This window comes from Apteryx rowi, unplaced genomic scaffold (genome assembly GCF_003343035.1).
Source record: "Apteryx rowi isolate R43461 unplaced genomic scaffold, aptRow1 scaffold_1459, whole genome shotgun sequence".
NCBI lineage: Eukaryota > Metazoa > Chordata > Aves > Apterygiformes > Apterygidae > Apteryx > Apteryx rowi.
In genome coordinates, this window is record NW_020447707.1 from 21,228 (window position 1) to 34,718 (window position 13,491).

General features: G+C 49.9%; 1 pseudogene; it reads right to left on the reverse strand.

The window, feature by feature from the left end:
- Positions 1-9,265: 9,265 nt before the first annotated feature.
- LOC112962302 lies at positions 9,266-10,056 on the reverse strand (annotated as a pseudogene).
- Between the last annotated feature and the right edge of the window lie 3,435 nt (positions 10,057-13,491).

Consider the following 13,491-nt stretch of genomic DNA (forward strand, 5'->3'; position numbering starts at 1 on the left):
GTTGGAGAGCAGAAAATGTCTTTCAACTTGATTTGAGCAAGGTGTTTGACACTGTCTCCCACAATATCCTTCTGGAATACAATTTAGAAATGTACCGCCTAGATGGCTGGACAACCAGATGGCTAAAGAACTTGTTGGATGATCAGATTCAGAGGGCAGTGGTGAATGTGTAGTACTCTTCTTGGAGGCCAGGGAGAAGTGGAGCACCAYGRGGTCTCTCCAGGRACTTCTSCTGTCCAACAGCTTAATTAGTGACATGGAAGAGGCAATACTCAAGATGCTTGTTGAGGACCCAAAACTGCAGAGGTGCCCAGTCATATGCTTGAGGGCTGCCTTTGAGAGGGATGTAGACAGGCAGGAGGAAAGGGCTGTCAGAAACCTCATGAAATTCAACAAGGTCAAATGCCAGGTCTTGCACCTGCGATAAACCAACACCCCGCAGTGTTACAGGCTGGGGCCTGAGTGCCTGGGGAGCGGCTCTGCTGAAAAGGACGTGAGGGTGCTGGGGGACAGGAGGTAAACCATGAGCCAGCAGCGTTCCCTGSCAGCAAAGAAGGCCAGAAGCATTGTGGGCTGTGTGACCAGGAGCACAGCCAGGAGGTCGAAGGAAATAATGATCGCCTTCTAGTCAGTATTCATTAGGCCACATCTAGAACACTGCATCCAGGTTTGGGTTCCCAGAACAAGAAAGAGGTTGATAGCTGGGAGTGAATTTGGCCGAGGGCCCTCACAGTAGTTGGGGAGCTGGAGCACTTGCTCTGTGAGGAAATGGGGCTGGTTCAACTTGGAGAAGAGATGGCTTTGGAGGGGTCTCATAGCAGCCTTCTAATGGCTACAAGGAGGTCATCAAGAAGATGGAGCCAGGCTCTTCACCAGGGTGCATGGTGGGAGGACAAGAGACAATGGGCACAAGTTGGAAGAAGAGAGGTTCGTGCAGGATATATAAGGAAAAGCTTTTGCACTATGAGGGTGGTCAAGCACTGGAAGTGGTTGCCCAGAGAGGCCGTGCAGTCACCTCCCTTGGGGTTTTCCAGGACCAGACTGGATGAAGCCCAGAGCAACCTGCTCTGACCCCAGAGCTTACCCTGCAGTGAGCAAGCAGATTGGGCTAGAGACCTCCTGAGGTCCCTTCCAYCCTGAAGGAGTCCATGATTCTTCCCACTCTCAATCTTCTCTTGTTGATGTCAGAGAAAGCATGCAGGTTCCCTGTGACAGTGGAAGCAGGCCAGCTTTCTTGTCCTCCTCCAGCCAGAATTGTTCAGATGCAGGGCTTCTTGGCAGGAATCCCCCAAAAAGCCTTGATCAATCCTTTGTTTTGCTTTTAATTAATTTTTTTTTCTTTCCCCCCTTTTAAGTCTGTCTCTTTTACCATCCTGACCCCTTCTCCTACAGCCTGTCGCTGCTTACCCTTAACCCATTGGCGCTGCTTTGTTTTTTTTGTTTTTGTTTTGTTTTGTTTTGAGAAAGAGGAGCATCAGTCCAGAAGGATCTTGAGAAACTCGGGTGATTCACACAACAGATACCTTATGAAGATTCACAAGAGAAGTGTCAAGTCCTGTGCCTAGGTGGGAATAACCCYGTCCATGAGGAGAGRTTGAKSGACCTGGGCTTCTTTAGCCTMCTGAMGTGGAGGCAAAGGGCAGTAAAGTAGGAGCCTGTGACTGCTTGAAGGGTGGTTTCAGAGATGATGGAGCTTCTCTTGGTAGTGGGAAAGAGCATGAGAAGGAGGAAAAGCCACCAAGAGCAGCTTGTGGGGTTTAGCTGTGACATTAGGAAAAGCAAATGTCACTCGAAGGGTAGTGCTGTGGTGCTAGAGGACATCGAGAGGGAGACTGTGATCAGCCCCTGGCTTGGTGTTTCAAGGAAAAGCAAGTGAGGTCAGGAAGATATCAGGAGAGGCGGGGAGATCGTGGGGTGAGAGCAAGGTGGTGAAGCAGGTTGGGTGTCTACAGTCTGCAGGGAAACAGGCACAGGCATGGGAAAGCATAGGACAGCCTGTGGTAGAGATGGCCGAGGGCACTGCCAAGGCTGAAAGCTCCCAGCACAGCTAGGTCTTTGTCCTCTAAGCTATGGCTGGTGTCTCTGCCACCAAGGCCCACGTGAAGACGTTGTTTCCATGAAGCACTGTGGCCTTGCTGCCTTCTTGTCCCTTGGGAGCCCAGGAGCTGCCGTATCATGGTCCTGCACTCGGCATTGTGCATCCCCACCCGCACACTACTCCCAGGAAGAGCCCTGAGCAATGCATGATGGAAAGCATCACCCTTCCCAGGGGCTGGCTGTCAGTGCCTGGYCACTCTGCTTGATAACACACATCAAGGTTGACTTGGCATCACAGCCACCCTCACATTGCCTTTGCCTACCTGCAATCAGGGCCTCCAACTTTCTGCTCTAATCAGCCCCTGGGGAGCCTTTGTTGGTAATGGCCCTCGGTGGGACCCATTCATGCTGCAGGAAACTTGGGATTTTCTTCTGACTTTAACTTCCTGAGAGGTTGCTTCAGTTCCTTCTCAGTATCTGAGGTTCATGGGCTCAGCACCAAATACAGCCGAGGGGTCATTAAAATGCAAAAATCCCTAAGGAGCCATGCCTCTTTCCATAATTTTCTTCAGTTTGTCAATTCTTGTGTGGCTAATTGGAAAGTTTGCAGGAGTGTATTGACACTAGGCAGATTTCAATGAGCATCTGAAAAGAAAGATGTCTGCTTCTTAAGCTTTCTTTATTCTTCAGTTTTCAGAATAAGCGATACCCACATTCTCCAATTCATACTGACCCACAGTGTCTCCCAATGAAGTCTGGACATGTAGGAAAAGCAGTGTTTTTGACAGGAGACATGTATGGACACCCTTCCTCCCCACCTCCCCAGCCCTGACAGCTCCTTCATCAGCCACTGGGGACTTCAGATCACTCTTGCGAAAACTGAACCTTTTTCCACTCAAGGCGGGAGCTGAATGTTACAGCTCATGTGCACCAATTCCCGCCTGCTTTCCTCCGAGACCTAGCTGCAAACAGACACAGAAGATTTTGTCTTAATCGCAAACAATCAACAACAAAATTTGGAACACTTGAATAAAAGATACAAGACACTCCTCAACTGTATGTTCACTCCAAGCTGCCTCCAGTGAGCTCCACTGCCCACAAGACATAACCTTCCCTGAAATGTTTTTGACAGATAGATAGGAAAGGATAGACAAGAAACAGAACAAAGGAGCTGGTTGAAGAGACAATTAGACTGCTGAAAGACAAAACAAGCTTCAGACTCCCAGCAGGTCAGAGCAGCAACTGGAGAGCTGAGATGTACCTGAATGAGTAAGGAGAGGAGGAAAACTGGGAAACTATGGAAAGTGCAAATGCCCAGAGAGTCTGATGCAAAGATGACTTTAGAAATGATTAATTCAGTCAGGATTTGTGGAAATACTTGAAAGATTACTGAGACATCCACAGCCTAACAGACAGAGCAGTGGAAACACAAGGTCAAGGGCAGGTCAATATTTCTTCTCCCCAGRTTAATACTCTTCCTGAAGATTTCCACTATTTTATCATAGCAAGCAACCACAAGCACCCAGTGGCACTTGGAGAGGCCCCAGTGTCTCTGAGGCACCTGCCTGGGTCTGGCAGCTCTCGCAGGGGACCTGCAGGGGACCGGAGCCCCTTGGAGCTGCAGAGGGAGGCTGGGCAGAGGGGACCAGGGCACCTGCAATGGCACCAGACACCCATCACCCTGTGACTGCATCCCACCCCAGTTCTGAAAATCTCTTTCCTTTTCAGACAGAAAGATAATGCATAATCTCGCCAGAAGACTAGTGTACTGAAACAGAAGAAATCAAGAAAGACAATAAGAACACACAAAAAAATAATAGTTGGAAAGTATAACAAACTGTTTCTTTGCTTTCAATCTTTGTCTTAATTTCTTTCTTGTTTCATTTTTAATCTCATCTTCTAAACTTTTCTGTTATAATCAGGCCTACACCACTAAACAGGATATTGCTGTGTCTCACACAGAGCCCAGGGCTCAGAAGACCACCCCCTGCCCTTGGCTGTCCGTGCCACTCCTCACTGTTTGCACAGAGCACAGTGCACTCTGAGGTTTTGGGGTCTCTCTACTGGTGAGGAAAGCAGGGTGACCAGCTTCAAGGAAATGCTCTAATTTTCCATGGCCAAATTTGCACAAATCTCAACATACCCATGTTAAAGCAATGTTTTAAAGGAGTCTCTAAAACATCTTCAGTGCAATAATTGACAAAAAAAATCATTTCCAAAACTTCACACAGTTTTTACCATTGCCAGATATTTTTTTCTTTCTTATTCATTGGCAGCGCCATGTTCATGCACTACAGGAATTAGTCTGTCTATGCGAGCATAAACATATATATATAGAGAGAGATACATTATTCATCAAAATACATTTGCTGGCAATCCTCTGCAAGGAGAAACTTTGTTCTGAGGAACTACTTTATTTAAATGGACATGTTTCAGATCTCTTCTTCTGCCTCTCTGTCCTTTCTGCTTCCTCAGCCTCTTCTCTCTTTACAGAGCTCTCCAGGGAACGATGCACTGAATCACAGCACTTGAGACTGTGTGAAAGGCCTTGCTAAAGGGAAGGTGTTGCAGTGAAGACGAGACACGGCAATACACTCAATATGAATGCTACGCATGTCCACTTTATTGTAAGCAGAATCACACTTCTATATTCTGACTCCATATGCTGATTCATTGTTTACTAATTACCTAGTTCGCTATTTGCTTATCAATATGACATTTAATATAATCCAGCTGGTCTTTAATGCTATTTACATCCCGAACTCTCAGTCCATTTATCTTTTGGCGATGCTCTACATCCTGGATAAACAATCCAGTCGTCCTTGGCGTTCTTCCTTTACCATCCGTCCTTGGCGTTCTTCCTTCAAGGTTCACCATCCGTCCTTGGTGTTCTTCCTTCTGGGTTCAGGTTAAAATTCACTACGTCTTTCAAGTCCCACTGGACTTTTCGTCGTTTATCACAGTTACTGTCTCATAACATAATTCATCAACAGGTCACTTATTTCACCGCAGCAAACCCCACAGGAAGGTTCAGAAAATCCCCTGCTTTCCCCTTGTGCACAAAGCCATTCATCTGATGGTAGAAGGCAATCAGGTTGGTCAGGCATGGTTTCCATTTCCCCTTGGTCTTGATCAACTCATGCTGCCTCTTCCAATCCTTGTCCTATATATGCTTGGGGATGGTTTCTGGGAGGATTTGCTCCATCACCTTCCCAGGGACTGAGATGAAGCTGACCAGCCTGTCATTGTCCAGATCCTCCATCTTGCCCTTCTGGAAAATGGGTGCGATGTCTGCCTTTTCCCAGCCATCAGGAACCTCCTTGATTACCCTGACCTTTAAAAGATGATCAGCAGCAGTATTGCAATGACTCCAGCCACCTCTCCCTGCACCCTGGGGTGCTTCCTGTCTGGTCCCATGGACTTGTGTGTGTCCACTGGGCAAAAGTCCTCCCCAGCTGCATCTTCTTCTGCCATGAGTGAGGCTTTGCTAGCACAGATGCTGCCAAAGGACTCGGGGGCCATGGAGGCCTGGCAGTAGACAATAGCAGAAAAAGACAAGGTGAAAGAGGCAGTGAGCTCCTCAGCCTTTCCCCTGTCTTTGTCACTACATCCCCTGCCCCACTGAGCAGGGAGACCACATTTTCCTTGGCTGCCTGCCTTGTGCTGCCCATGTACTTACAGAAGCCCTTCTGGTTCCCCTCCTCATCCCTTCCTAGCTCCAGTTCCACCTCCAGCTGAACTCTGGCTTACCATCACAGTGAYGCCAGACCCCCAGGCATGCCTGCCTTCTTGCTGCCTTGTTGGGGCCTCCAGAGCCAGGCAGGAGGACTGCGGGGAACAGAGTGGGGTCTGCARCCTGCAGCCCTGGCCACCCAGCAGGTGTGGTGGGACTGTGCTGCCCTAGCTGACACTGGGCTCTCCTACATTTCCCCAGGGTGAAGCCTGCATCCCCTCTGGCTGGGAATACAGCCCAGCAGAGAGGGCCAACATGGGAAACACGATCTCTGTTCTGGGGTGTGAAGAGAGAGGGGACGGCAGAGGGGGATCTGCTCATGCCCCAGGCAGTGATTTCCTCCCTGCAGCTGGTACAGCCCTGCTGATGCCCTGTAACCCATGAGACCAGGAGGTGGGATGCCCATCTGCTCTGGCTCTAAAGATTTCTCAGCCCTTCAAACCCAGAATGCAAAGCGCCGGTCTGGGGACACCTCAGCAGTCAAAGGGGCTGAATGCCTGGCATGTTCCTGAGAACTTTTCTGCAGTCTCCCAGCACTGCTTTGGCTCCTGTTGTCCATGGAGCAGAGACTCCTTTTGAGGATGAACTCACTCACTGTGTAACTCTCAGGACAGGTTTGACCAGGGAGTGCAAATGCCAGCAAGGCCTCAACCCCACAACAGTGTCCCCTGCCCAGGACTCCACTTTCCAGCCCCTTCTTCCTAGAGGATCTGGGTTAAGAGGTACCACTGGAGATCTGCAGGACCACGATCAGCTCTGGGCTGGGCTAACTTTACAGTTAGATCAGGTTGGTAAGTTCCTTCTCCAGGAGAATTTTTAAAGATCTCCTGGCCCCTGCCCCAGTGCTGCTCAGCTATCATGGTTGCTATTTTTTTTTTCCCTTAAACTCATTTGAAATTTCCCTTCCTGCAACTTCTCCTTGTTGTCTCTTGTGCTTTCCTCCCCTTAGCCCCCAGCCAGACCATCCCATCGACTTTGACCGAGGACAATCACAGCCTCACCTCCAAGTACAGCCATACTGAGATCTCCTGAGAACACACAGGCAGGCCGTGGTGGCCAGCTGCAAGCAGAGCTAGGTGCTGCAGGTCCCTACGTGGTCTCAGAGGAGAGCGTATGGAGACATAACATGACCCAGGGAAGAGCCGGGGGCAGCAGGCGTGAGAAGCGAAGCTCCAGCAGATCCTCTCCATACCCAGGCAGGGAGCAGTCCTCCTGAGACAGGACGGTGACACAGGATGGTGTGCACCGTGGGCTGCAGTGCTTGACACTGACCATCTGTGCTGGGTCTGGGAGTCCTGGCAGGCAGTGCCGCTGGCTGCAGGCCCCGAGAGACCCTGGACCCCACTAGCAGCAGAGAGTCCCCTCCACAGGCATCAGGAGCTTCTGGAGTGTCGAGACTCCCGTCTGCACCGCATCCCTGCGCTGACCCAGCCCTGCTGCCCTGCATGTGGCCCCACGGTCCCACTGTGCAGGCATTGCACAGGACAGGGTGCCTTCAGGGGTGGGGAAACACCCCCCCCCCCCAGGATGGTCACCATGACAGTCCTCAGTGTCCCGTCCCCCATGGCCCTCCTCCCTGGAAGCTTCCCACCAGTCCCCAGCCCCTGCCCAGCCCTCATCCTGGCCCCCTGGGGTTAGCAGGCGGCCATGCGCTTGGGTCTGGGCCCAGGGAGAGAGGCCAGGCAGGATGGACATTCCCCCATACAGGTGCTGAGGCCAGCAGGCAGACGGAGATGGTCACATTCCAAGATCACCCCTCACCAGCACCATGGRGAATGGCCAGTGCTGGAAATGGCTGGTATGAGGGGCTGGGTCTGGGAGGAATTTCCAGGGGCAGTTTCTCCTCTCTGTTCATGCAACAACAAGCTGAGCTGCATCTTTGTTCTGACAGACCCTGTTTGCAGGCCCCCATGGGAGGAGGATGGTCCATAGGCGCAGTAGACGGTCCCAGGATGTCCTCTGCATGCTCCCTGCCAGCCCTGCAGAGGACCCAGGAGAGGGCTCATCCTCCCAGGGCTCACAGCTGGACACTTCGGTCTCCAGCTGGGTACGGAGCCTTGTTTGGGGGTGACTTTTGGGGTAATGGCCAGCATGCAGGGTGGGGGAGGTTATCTGAAGGACATGTGCTGGGGACAGGGCCTGAGGGACAGCAGCAAACTCATATGGCTCCTGGGTCCTGCTTCCTTCAATGCAAGTTCCCACAAAGGGTCCAGCCTTCTTTTTGGTGCCACCCATCAGGAGGGATGATGGCACTATGGGCTAAGAGGGTGGGGAGCATTAATCCTTCTTTGGACACTTCTCAGACCATGTGGAGAGCTTGGACAGCAAGGACTTCTGGCTCTGCACCATGAGCACGCTTTAGTGTACCCACACTCTGAACATTGTCTTGGATTAAAAGTTGGCATTTTTCTCTCCAAGACATTTGCAAGCCCAGTTCCACTTCCTTCTCATCTCTCCCAATCCCTCCCCTGATCTCGTTGGCCATTCCCACACCCCCTCCCCTGTTCTCCTGCAGGGCCCTGAGCTCACAGTGCTGCTCTGCAGAGCGAGTGGACTGTGGGGCCACAGGGTGACTGCAATGGCCATGCTGGTCAGGGTGGGAGGCAGATCCAACCAAATGGGGATTATGGCCTCTAATCCCTCCAGGGGACTGCGGATGTGGCAGGTGCTTGGAGGGACTATGGAGCATTTCCAAAGCTACTAGTTGTGTCCAGGTGCATCTCCAGCTCCTGCCCCTGGTATTTCATTGACAATGACATGAATCACTCTCCAGTCTCCCTTCACCATGCCAGATGGGTCCCCACTGCCACTGCCTCTGCTGGGATTCCAGAGTCCTCTTTTGCCTGCAGATCCCTAGGTTAAGTGCTTTAAGTTTAAGTGCCTCCGCCTTGGAGAATTTCTCACTTTGTAAGGTTCCACTCACTGCCCACCCCAGGCACACGCTGCCCCAGGAGATCCCCTGTGCTCTCCTGGCACCTCGAGATTCCCCTCCAGAAGGATGGACACCTGACACTGGGCCTTAACATGTCAGACAGCTGTGGGTATGTAAATCCATGACCATTCATCCCCTCCACTGTCACTGGACACCAATGGGTGAGTCCTAAATCCAGCCTTCCTTCTCTAAGGCATCATAACATGGCTATGAGCTTTTAGCTCCTGAACGCATGGAGAACCCTGTGCAACAGGCCCTTCTGGATTGCAAATCCTTGGGGCTATTCCTGACACCAGCTTTGGAGGAAGCTCAGCCTTTAGACACTGCACCAGGAAGAACCGACGTTATTACAGAGATACTGTGAGGGAGTCAGCTCTGATGCAGTGTTAGACATAACTTTACGTGGGTACCAGGTGAGACAGAGCAGACCCAGTAAAAGTGGAAAGAATCCAAACATTTTTGCAGCAAAATGATAAGAAATACTACTACTAATAGCAATAATAGTCATAATAAAAATAAAGTGAACAAACCAAGCTCAGTCCTGGTATGGGACACAGGGGGAGTCATTTGTGGAGAGCAAAGGCAATGTTACCACTGCTGAAAAATGTCCATGAAATCACTTTCCTCAGGGCACCTTTGAGGTCCTTGTTCCTCATGCTGTAGATGAGAGGGTTCAGTGTTGGAGGCACCACTGCATACAGAACAGCCACCACCAGATCCAGAGCTGGCGAGGAGAGGGAGGGGGGTTTCAGGTAGGCAAAAAATGCAGTGCTGATGAACAGGGAGACCACGGCCCGGTGAGGCAGGCACATGGAAAAGGCTTTGTGCCGGCCCTGCTCAGAGGGGATCCTCAGCACAACTGTGAAGATCTGCACGTAGGACAGCACAATGAAAATGAAACACCCAAAGCCTAAAAAACACTAATTAAAACTGCCCAAACCACCCTGAGGTAGGATTCTGAGCAGGAGAGCTTGAGGATCTGGGGAACTTCACAGAAGAACTAGTCCTCCACATTGGCTTGGAAGAGTGGTATTGAAAATGTGTTCCCAGTGTGCACGAGACCATTGAGAAAACCACTGCCCCAGGCAGCTGCTACCATTTTGACACAGGCTCTGCTGCCCATGATGGTCCCATAGTGCAGGGGTCTGCAGATGGCAACATAGCGGTCATAGGCCATAACAGTGAGGAGAGAAAACTCTCCTCCAAACAAGAAGAAAGCCAGGAAGACGTGGGCAGCACATCCCGAGTAGAAAATGGCCCTGGTATTCAAGAGGGAATTGGCCATGGATTTGGGGACAGTGGTGGAGATGRMGCCAAGGTCAAGGAGGGAGAGGTTGAGGAGGAAGAAGTACATGGGGGTGTGGAGGTGGTGGTCGCAGGCTACAGCTGTGATGATGAGGCCATTGCCCAGGAGGGCAGCCAGGTAGATGCCCAGGAAGAGYSAGAAGTGCAAGAGSTGCAGCTCCCGTGTGTCTGCAAATGCCAGGAGGAGGAACTCATTGAGGGAGCTGCCACTGGACATTTTGCTATCTCTGGGCATGGGTGACTGTCGAAAGAAAAAAAGACATTGAGAAGTTAGGAGAGACTTTTCAAGCAAAAGAAACCCCCAAATGTTGCAGTTCTTATGCAATCCCCCACATTGCCTCCCTCTTTACTGAGAGGATCTTTGTGCAGCTCCCTTGCTTGAGCTCCAGTTTGTGCTCACTAAGTGTGCTGCTSTGAGGAGCAGGGACCTCTGCCCATGAGCTCCAGAGGAGTCTGTCCTGCTGTACAGTAGTGGGGATGGGGGAACAGGGGCGACTAGCTCTGACATTCCAACTTTCTGTCAGGTGAAATCCACCCATCATGTAGAAGGGCTTTTCAGCATCTTCACTCCGAATTGTAAAGAATAAGAGTTCAGGAACAGAGTTTTAGAGATTTTTAAAGGGTGTTTATTTTCTATTAGATGTCCTTGTCACCCCTGAGGAGTGTTCCTTGAGAGTACAATTCCTTGGCAGGAAAAATGGATTCACTGTCCCTTGCTGCAGAGTGAGGACAGATAGTTTGTCTATTAGTCGTGTTCCCAGCTGTCCTGTGCTTGCAGCTCTTGGAGCTGGAGGACGATCACACTCATATGTAGCCTTAAAGAGAAACCAGCCCCTAGCTGAGAACAGACAAGTCCAGTTTCAAAGTGCAGATCTCCAACCTTCTCTGCCTTTCTCAGGACACCAGAGGGAGGTCTCCACACTCCCYTTCTAGCCAAGGACACACAGGGCTCTTTTCAGATGCCCATATACAGCTTCCCACCACCATCTCCATACTCTCAGCATCTCTGCACCTTCTTCTTTTGTCTCTCAGACATCACAGAGATGCTATGAGACAACTGTGCCTTTCTAGAGGGCAGGTTGCAGCCCAGCAGGACACCACAGGGAAGCAGTCAAAGGACCGTTARGACTGAAGACAGGGTCTTCTTAAGGGAGAGTCARCTCACTTCCCAACCCCAGAGCTCCATAGATCAGAAGGGCCTGGGGCAACCTCATTCCTGTGCTGGAACTTGGTCCTGCACATGGCACTGTGCATCCCCACCTGCACACTGCCCCCAGCAAGAGCTCTGAGCAATGCATGATGGAAAGCATCACCCTAACCAGGGGCTGGTTGTCAGTGCCTGGTCACTCTGCATAACACACATCAAGGTTAACTTGGCATCAGAGCCACCCTCACATTGCCTCTGCCTATCTGCAATCAGGGCCTCCAGCTTTCTGCTCTAATCAGCCCCTGGGGAGCCTTTGTTGATAATGGCCCTCAGTGGGACCCATTAACGCTCCAAGAAACTTGGGGATTTGCTTTTGACSTAAACTTCTTGAGAGGTTGCTTCAGTCTCCTCTCAGCATCGGAGGTTCATGGACTCAGCACCAAAGACACCCAAGGGGTCATTAAAATGCAAAACCCCCTAAGGAGCCATGCCTCTTTCCATAATGTCCTTCAGCTCTTCAATTCTTGCGTGGCTAATTGGAGAGGTTTCAGCAGTGTATTTACAAGAGGAAGATTTCAATGAGCACCTGAAAAAAAAAAGAAGGATTTCTGCTTTCAAAGTTTTCTTTATTTTAACCTAGAGTGATAGCCACCTTCTCCAACTGATATTGATCCAGAGTGTCTCCTAATGAAGTCTGGACATGTAGGAAAAGCACCATCCTCGAGGTCAGACACTGTATGGACAACCTTCCTCCCCAGCTCCCCAGGCTTGTCATTTCCCTCATCAGCCACTGGGAACTTAGATCRCGCTTGTTCAAATCTAACCTTTTTCCACTCAAGGCTGCAGCTGAGTGTTACAGGTCATGTGCACCAATTCCCACCTGCTTTCCTTAGACAACTAGCTGCAGACGGGCACAGAGGATTTGTCTTAATTGCAAGCAAATGAAAATAAACATGATCCAGTGTCATAAGAAATAAAAGACACTCCTCAACTGTATGTCAAGTCCAAGGTGCCTCCACTGAGGTCCACAGTCTACAAGGAATAACCTTCCTTGAAATGTTCTTCACAAATAGATAGGAAAGGCTGGATAAACACACAGTGAAGGARYTGRYTGAAGAGACAWTTAGACTGCTGAAAGATGAGGCAAGCTTCAGACTCCCTGAAGCTCAAAGCAAGAACTAGAGAGTTGAGAAGTATCTAAACTGTAAGGAGTAAGGGGAGGAAGAAGACTGGGAAACTATGGAAAGTGCATATGCYCAGATTGTCTAACACAAAGTTGACTTTAGAAATGATCGGTTTAATTAGGACATGTGGAACCATGTGAAAGATTAGTGAGATTAAAACCACAGCATAACAGATAGACCAGTGGTAACGCAAGTTAATGGGCAGATAAACATTTCTTCCCCTGAGATTCATAGCTTTCCTCAAAATTTCCATTATGTCATCATGCGAAATCACTGCAATTTTATTAACATTATTCAGTCATTTCAGCTGATGAAAATGTTCTCATTTATTTATTTTTTTAATGTTGAGAACACTTCTTCACCTTTCCAGGCAGAGCTCAGGTGTCTAATCGTAAACAGCCAGTGGCACTTGGAGAGGCCTCGGTGTCTCTGAGGCACCTGCCTGGGCCTGGCAGCTCTCACAGGGGACCTGCAGGAGACCAGAGCCCCTCGGAGTTGCAGAGGGAGGCTGGGCAGAGGGGACTAGGGCACCTGGAAGGGCACCAGCCACCCATGACCCTGTGACTGCATCCCACCCCAGTTCTGAAAAATCACTGTCCTTTTCAGATGTAACAATAATGCATAATCTCCCCAGAATACTAGTAGACTAAAACAGAACAAATCAAGAAAGACAATAAGAACATAAAAAAAAAAAAAAAAGCTGGAAAGTATAATTAAACATGTATTTGCTTTAAATCTTTTTCTTAATTTCCTTCTAGTATAACTTTTAATGTCATTTCTAAACATTTCTGCTATAATCAGGCCTGCACCAAGATATTGCTGTGTCTCACACAGAGCCCAGTGCTCAGAAAACCACCCTCTGACCACGGCTGTCCGTGCCACTCCTCACTCTTTGCCCACAGCATGTCACACTCTGAGGTGTCAGGCTCTCTCAAATAGTGAGGAGAGCAGCGTAACCAGCTTCATCTATTTTTGGATGTCCAAATTTGCACAAATCTCAACATACCTATGTTACCACGACGTTTTAAAGGAGTCCCTAAAACACCTAACCACACTCCCTTTTCATTCCCTCCACAGTCAATGAAGTGCAAGTTCATTTTTGGGGACAACAGGGAGGAGGCAGATCTCACCCCCGGCCAGACCCAGTTGTCTG